An 8,874-nucleotide genomic window follows, 5' to 3' on the forward strand; every position below is an offset into this window, starting at 1 on the left:
TACGTAAATTTCGTATTTACGAAATAACCGCGATAAATGCGAAATTTGCCAATTTTAACGAATAAATGCCGAAATTTGATTTTTCACTACTTTTAGCGAAATGTAAGTAAGTTACACATTTTAAAGTGAGAAATCGTAATTTTGCTCAGTACTTATGCTTGAAAAGGAAACCACAAGCATCAGTTCTTTCCCCTTCAGATATTGTGTTAGATGTAAATACAGTCGAGTTCCGTTATAACATAGCCCCTAGGTGATTCGGGAATCGTATGTAATAACCGACGTGTATGTTATAAGCAAACGTTAGTGTAATAAATTCAAATAGGTTCTCTCTATTTTCTTTCCTCTCTCTTTATCATCGCGGAGCTTTGTGAGGATAAAAGTTGCTCTTTTTAACCCTCCGTTTATTTCTGTACTCCTATTAGTGATTTTTTTTCCGACATGTGATGTATCCTTATGCTATATGCATGTAAGAACGAAAGAGAACAGGTAGGGTGAGGGTGAAAAGAGAAATTTATTTCGTACGTACTCTCTTATCAACTTATCTGTTTTTCCCCTTTTATTCTTTTTCGTTTCCTTTTTCTAACGTGTAGAACAATGTTACCGTATTTATCACCGATTCGTCAAATAACGATCATTCGAGTTTATTACCAACATCTTGTAAGCGAAGGGTCTCGCTTGTAAATCTCATGACGAGAAAGAGATTTTTTGTCGCATAAATTAGTGTGTATAGTACTTATACTATAATCGCAGGTCAGTGGACTGTCGCCACCCCGTACGTAATTTCCTGCTGCGAGCCGATCTCCCTCTTTAAAAAGTCTCGCCGCCGTCAACAACAGACCTACAAGGGTAAAATCTTCAAACATTACACTTCACTCATAGTTCGAAAAATATGTGGTAGATGGAAGCACCATAACAAGCATTACACAGAAACAAGCTTCACGTGAGGTTCACAACACGGACGTGCGCATCCCAACATGTACCAATTCGTTAGAAGTTCCACAGAGGAATATGAACGAGGTGCATGTGGGGGTTTAGTAGTAGGTAATTAATTACCGAAATATTTTAACAATCAATATTTTTTGTATCAATAATTTATTTCTTAGGGGCCGTTCAAGTATTACGTCATCATCGATGGGGGGGGGGTTCCGATTTGCTGACTTTTGATGACAAGAGCGGAGGGGGGCAGGATAATGTTTACGTCATCAACCACCCTTTATGAAAATATGAGTTAGGATTCAGAGGGGCAGAGCTGATGACGAAATTTTGCTGGCAGGGGGGGGGGTTCAGCGTTTTGCTGACTTTTGGTGACAAGGGGAGCCAGGGGGTCAAAAATAGCTAAAAATTTGCTCACGTAATACTTGAACGGCCCCTTAATACAAATATTTATTTATTAATACTCATTTAATTCGGCACACTAACGGCCGTATTCACCGACTAACAGTTTAAACTACAATTGCAGGTGAAAGGATTGGAGATCGACACGGATTGGTTAAATTCAGGATTTTAACCAATCCATGTCGATCTCTAATCCTCCAACCTGAGATTGTAGTTTAAACTGTGTCGGGGTGAATACGGCCATAAAAGTAATAGATGAAATTCTACGGTAAACACGAAAAACATAGCAACCGGTAAATAGTTAACCTGTGTGCAGTATTGAAGTGAATAAACAAATGGTAGCATGAAAAAGTTTACGCTTGGATAATAAAAAAAAACCAGTTTTGTTTTATTTGACAGGTGGCAGCAGAAGAGCCCGATGTTTTCTTTCTCCTCTCATACAGGTAGGGTTGCCAACCGCCCTCCTTTTCGATGCGATCCCCCCCCCCCCCACTGGTGAAACATATATTTCTTCATTGATATGAGTGTTTTTGTGTTTATATTTCCTCCACACGCATTCACCAATATATAGTCGTCGAAATTCAAAGAATTTTTTTCTGTTTCTGCTTTTTTTTTGCAGTTCTGTATTAGAGGTGGGAAAAATTATTGCTGTAACTGATTTTATTGATTGGATTTGTGACGCCATTTATTGTGGAAATTGGGATAAGTCCGAGGATGACGTCACACTCTCCGCTATCCATACAAAGGTTTTTAACAGCTGGCTGATGCAAAGATATATTTTGGAAAGAGAGAAAATTCAACTGCCCCTGCGGGGAATCGAACCCACGCCCTAGACCACTAGACTAGAGAGGCAACGAATATCTCGATGTTTCCTTGGAACTCGTGCGCACTGAACGGGGCCGTACATGGACGGTCGGACCTCACAATTGCTGACAATGCCACCAGATGGTGACTTATCTGAGGATGATGTCATTCTCCGCTATCCATAAAAAGGTTTTTACTTTGTATTGGGATAAGTGACGTCACTAAGGGTGAACCCGCAAGCGTCCTCCTGTCTCAGTTTGCGAATCTAGTAACCCTACATACAGGGCGCATAGGAAAATCCCTTTACACTGGAATAATTCGCGGAACCGTTGATCCTATTGAATTTTTCCATTACAATGAAAAGAATAATCATATGATAATAAATTCATGAAAATTAAAATTTCAAAGTAATCAAAACATTATTATTTTTTTCCATAACTGCTTTCCAGGAATCCATTAGAGATTATTAGAATCTTGATTTTCTTAAAACCCTTCGGGATGAAATTATTATAAAAAAAACTTCCATTAATTAATATCTACGTTTTTGGTTTCAACAGTTTTTTTTTTCCCCGTCGTATTTAAGAATCAATAAATGTATAAATTATTTATTAGAGACTAATCTCACAACGTTGATCGCGAGCTATATTTTCTCATTAAATATTAAATTGTGCTTTAATCATTTCATTGTATCTTTTATTAATTTGTTCATCGAGAGAGAGAGAGAGAGAGTTACTCATTACAAAATGATTACCTCTTGCTCAAAAACTATTCGAGCAAATTTCAAATTAATTTATTCGAGTAACATTTGCATTTTTTTTCTTTAGAAATGAATTCCAGTGATAAAGGTCACATACACATTATACGTTATGTGTAGGCGTATTAGAGAAACTGTGACGTCAGTTGCAATTTGACTCTGGAGCTCCATAAAAATATTTACAGGCGTTTTTTACCTTTGTAATCTTTAAAAATATATTTTTGTTTTTGACGTATGAAAGGTGACGTCAGTTGTCCGTAATATTTTGTGAAGTCAAAAGAAAACGAATTCTTCACTTCACCAACGTAATATGCGTGGGCGCCATTTTACCCTGAGTCCTCAGGTTCCGGTGTCTAAATATCATTCACATGCTCAGATATTTACCAAGTATTTGTTATATGCAAAAAGTTTTATTTATAGATAAACACTAGATGCATAAACACTACAGATTTCTAGACGTTCCCAAGGAGTGGTCCTTGGGAACGTCTAGAAATCTGTAAAAGATGCCCAACATGGTGTAGGTAAGATGCGGACAATATACGTACATACACAATCAGCATTGCGGATAATCGAATTTACGACTCAAAAGAAAAACAATTTAGAATTCAAACGAATGGCAAGCTAAACATTTTTGCGAAAATAAGACGAACAGCGGAACGATATTTTGCTGAAACGTGAAGAAAATTCGTGTCCCGTAAAAACGGGATGTGTGGTCTTGGTGTTAAAATTGGTGTGGCACGCACATCGAGGATAATCTTCATTGTGGCACGGCTTGAAAAAAAAGTTGGTCTTCCTTTGGCTAGACCTTATCAAGAAAAAATAAATCTTGGCACCTGACCAATCAGTGAAGTTATTTTTCCTGGATGTTATGGTAACCCCTCGTTAGAAATGGGCTACCATCTCTGTATCTAAATTCTTTGTGAACTAGAACTACGATTCTGGTGTATAGCTTCAATAAGCATGAGACGTACGACCACTTTTAATAACTTACACGTTAGTTTTGAAATGAAATGGCTTTTTTTAAAAAAGATGGATTCAGTAAAAAACCGAAGTGGCAACACTACTAGTTCGTTCCTTGCTAATCAAGCAAAACATTACATTAGATCATAGTTTCCCAAACCTTTCATTTCATCGGCCCCTTCTCCAGAATTATTTTTCTCTCATCGCCCCCCAACTCAAGTAAACCCATAGGATAGTTTGCTGAATCCGTAGCTTCTATCGCCCCCCTGGACCATTCCATCAACCACCAGGGGGCGATATTGCCCACTTTGGGAAACACTGCATTAGATCGTGAACAATCATGCCAAAACACAGTAGCTTACTAAACTTTTTTCTCCTTAATGTCTAGTGCCACTGGGACCAGTGCCGTCTTAACGCGTGGGCTCAACCAAGTACTGCGCGGGGGGGAAGGGGGGGTGACTCAAAAAAAAAAGAGAAGTAGTTGAATTTTTCAAGAATTTTCCAGTTAGGTCAGAAAAATCACTTGGCCCGGAAGCCCATGTTGCTCTTAAGACTGCCCTGACTGGGACACGTGTAAAAACAAACCTTACATTCCTACGTTTCATGGAACGTTTCATTTTCTCACGTCGGTAGTTTTTTTCGATTCTTGTTTTACTCAATGTTTTATTTTAATTACCTTTTAGTTGCACTTTTTAGTTGAAGTTTTTAGCATAGAACCCTTCTAGTTTAGCGCCCAGCGAGTTATTTGGCGAAATTCGGTTTCGCCAAAATCTCCGCTCTTCGTGACGTCTTGCTATCTTTTTTAGTTCGTAGTTACCAATCACTGCGTGCTAATGCCTTTTGTGTCACTAAGAATGTAAGGATTGTAATTAAGTGGCAGTACCTTCAAACCAGCATGTCTGGTCACCCTTATGAACGTTGTTCATTCTCATGATCTCTACCTCTCCCTACCGTTTACCTTACAGTTCCTGGTTGAATTTTTGAACATGGCTCTACGAAAATAGCAAAAGAAATTGCAATTTTTTTACTTACGTTAAAGACATATAAATTCCAAAATCTATTGTCATTTCAGACCATTTCCATTTGTGAAAATACATTCATGTATAGGTACACATTGGGAATTTCGGATACTTATAATCGGGAAAGTATAGGGGAATAATACAAATAAAAAAGGGATCATTTGGACAAGGGAAAAGAAATCCGCTATCCGTTAAAGAGCGAAAAAGGGATAGCAGCAGCAGCAGCAGAAATAAGTAAAAGAGACACATTAATGCTATCCTACCAACAGAAGAGGATAGGCGAAAGCAGGAGAGAGGGGAAAAATAAAACAGGAGCTAAAGTGGTTTTCGGGTTATTTGTAACGGGAGTCAGCAACAGCATTCCCGGGTATTTTAAAAAAAAATAGAATTTTTTTTCCTCCCTTTTCCTCTAAAAGAGGAGTTGTTTACGAGTCGGGAAAATAAGGCGTTTCTTCTCATTTATTTATGTATTATTTTCCGAACCGTGTGTGTGTCTCTCTCTTTCTCTATGTGTTGTGTATTAAACCTGATGTATTTTTATTCTCTGCGCTCCATTTGCTTCATTCTCCCCCGTTCCTGCCAGTATTTTCCGACACTCCCGGGAATAAGACCGAATGGAATTCGAGATTTTTAAAAAAATGGCAGCACAGCAAAAAATGCCAGATATGAACTTACTGTTTATTTTATGGGATGCGCATTCATATACAGTCAACCTGGGTTATAACGACTTTGAATTGTCGTCTAGGTGTCGTTGCAACAGACATTGAATTCTGTCACTTCTGTGACAATCTAGAACTGCTTTCGGCATATTGCGAAAACAAATGTTTTTGAAAACGAAACCGAATCTCAAGAACCATTTTTTTTTTATTGGCGAAGTTGAATATCGTGGAATTTTGACGGCTGATCAATTCGAAGAATACGTCGAAGTCGATGAAAACATTCCAACTGTTGGCAATCAGACAGACGATGACATTATCTATGCATGTAACCAAGACCAAGATATGAGTAATTCAGATGATGAATCAGAAGCCGACTTTTGACCCCTGCGTTTCGGGAAATCAAGCTACGAAAGATTTGGTAACACTTATTAGGGACTTTTTAATGCACCAAAGGGAACGCTTCCTCCACTCCCAACTATTTGGATGAAATTGAAAAGTTTCTGTAACTGCGAACTACAAATAAAATGAAGCAGTAAGCTATCCACAGACTTTTTCAGAACATGATTGAATGTTGCTGGTCCGCAAATTTTTCATTTTAAAAATTATGAAAAAAAAATAGTGTTTTAAAAGTGAGTTTGATCAATTTTCTTCAGTATATTATATTTGCGTAAATTCACTGTTTAAATTCAGACTAACGCCACAGCAGAATGTCAAAAAAAATGTCGGTTAACGTGAAAAAATTTCGGTGGAACCTTCAGTTTCACGTTAAAGCGATTCGACTGTGATACTTACTGCTCGCTTTTGTTGCTTTTCATCTCTCGTCATTGGAATGCGCAGGTTTCACTGTTTTGTTTGTTCAAAGTGTGAAGTAGAAAAGAAAAGAAGTAAAGTGTTCTTCAACCTTTTTATACTTGAAGACCATTGAAATTAAGTGAATGATTTCGTCGATCAGCGTGAGAAATAATTTTCGAACTGGTGGGAAAAAAATAAAAAAGGAGGAAGTTTCCTGACCTTTGGGGGCGGGACTTGTAATATTATTAGACTGATTATAGCGTAATTTGTTTTATTTTTGTAGACGATAGCAGGAGTTTTAATGTAGTGCTATGCTCTATTATATTATGCACGAGAGAAAAAAGCTTTACAGTGGGAGCACCGCTCTCAAAAAAAAAGCAAAACTATCTGTTATAACTTTTGAAATGAAATCGGTTGTTGTTTTAAACCGTGCGCAGTGAGAATGAGCATCATGCGGTATGATGCCGTCAAATTCCGTAGAGCAATGTGTACGAGGTGCGTGCACGATTGAGTAGTAGTTGCGATGACGTATGTTTGCTTTTAAACGACATACCGACGTATATTTTATGCACCAGATTACCGGTTTATACGTTCATACCGGTCTTTTTAAGAGATTATTGTGCGTCAAACTTAAAAACATAGTAACGGGTATTTTGGTACCGGTGTAAATTTTTGGCGCATAAAATTTACACCGGTGTGCAGTAAAAATAAATAATATATGGTATCATAATGCATTGTGTTCCTTTTCAAGCTGCATATACCGGTTTGAAACAAACAATTAACTTAGCTTCAAAAAATTATATCAGATAGTTTCGTTTTATTTAGTAGGTGTCAGATATTTCTGTGGGGGATATTTTTTACGATATTTTTCTGTAGAAAAGTTGAGGGGGAAGAAGAGGGCTCAAAAATTGTTTGAATTCGAAATTTTAAGCAATATTTATGTGCCTATTGCCCACCTACACGTAAAAATTCCTTCTAAAAAATCGGAACGAAGGAGAACGAGTGTGATTTTCAGTTCTCACTTAAAATGGGATGACCATATACATACCACCCGTATTAAACTGAGACAGGCAACGGGCGTCATTGCCAAATTATCTATTATCATTCCGTTAAAAATTAAACTTTTACTGTACTACACTCTTATACTTCCTACACTCACTTACTGTCACTTGATTTGGGGTCGTACATCATCTGAAAACCTGAGTAATTTAGCCACCATCCAGAGACGCTTTTCCTGAGAACAATTTCTCATCATTCCCCCTCCCATACTACTAAGAACCTTTCTTGTTCATTTACCCCGCTGCAGCTCGCAGTAATACGTTTTTCAACAATATAAATAATACGGGCCCACGATGCTGGAATATATGAAAAAGTCGCTTTAAGAGAAATTAATAGCCTACGCATGTTTGAGACCCGTCTAAAAATCTATTTAACACAACAGCCATCTGAGATTTAGTATATTTCTTCCTTTTCCTCATTATAATAGCATCAATTTATTTTGTTGTTTTCCGACTTTTTCATTTTGTTTTCCTGTTTGTTTTTGCCAACCCTTCTTATCGACCACGGAGCTCGTCAGGGCATTTCTATGCCCTTTTCTTCGGGTTCGACTGTACATGTACAGTTTTTTTTTTTTTTTTTTTTTTTGTTATATTGTTCAATGCTCTCACCTGTGTCAATAATCATACATGTTTTATAATGCACTGTAATATTCATGTACGGAAATAAATTGAAATTGGAAAGCGGATGAATTCCGAACATTCTTTTTTTTAAGCAATGAAATTTATCTTTCTGACAAACTCAAATGTTTGGAGTTATCTAGAAAAACATCTTTCATGTTCACATCTCGCGGCTCTAAAGTTATTGAGAAATCCAGTATTAAAATACTATTTTAATCAAATGAGGACGCGTGCCCTCACAAATCACACTGTTATTTTACCTCGGTTTACCCTATTAGAAACTTATTTATCATTCCATGAGTGCGCATACAGTGTGATATTTGATTATACATGATTGTTCCCCATAAATATCTGAAAATGCCTGATACTTTCATGCCCAGCCTGTGTAACAGAAAATCTGTTCCTAATAAGACTAGGCTTCGATAGTGTCAGTCACGCGTCACACATTAGTGTATTATTTCTCTCATTTATACCAAAAAAAAAAAAATCTCTCAGAACTGTACGATGCACGGCTGATAACCCCCTGAAGGAATTCACTCGAAAAATGACACAAGTTTTATACACGTACTAACTTTTCAGCGATGTATATTATCCACGGATGAATCTCTTCAACAGGGGCTCTAAGCACCTCGTAAATTCGTATTTACGTCATACGAGAAACAGAAATATTATTCATAAAATACCCGTTAGTGCTCGTAAATAACACGGAATTTCCAACTTGAAAACATATACATTTTTTTCGTGTCTATCTTATTCAAGTCGATATTTCCAGAATGCCTCCATACTCTGTAACGTTAATGTCGTATCCAAAACGATTCATGAATGATTCATAAGCATTAGAAAAACATTCGGAGGGGAAATTCTCACTAAATGGC

The sequence above is a fragment of the Pholcus phalangioides genome, unplaced genomic scaffold, assembly GCF_987345545.1.
Source record: "Pholcus phalangioides strain wild (caught in Gottingen) unplaced genomic scaffold, Ppha-v1.0 ptg000024l_1, whole genome shotgun sequence".
NCBI classification, from domain to species: Eukaryota; Metazoa; Arthropoda; class Arachnida; order Araneae; family Pholcidae; genus Pholcus; species Pholcus phalangioides.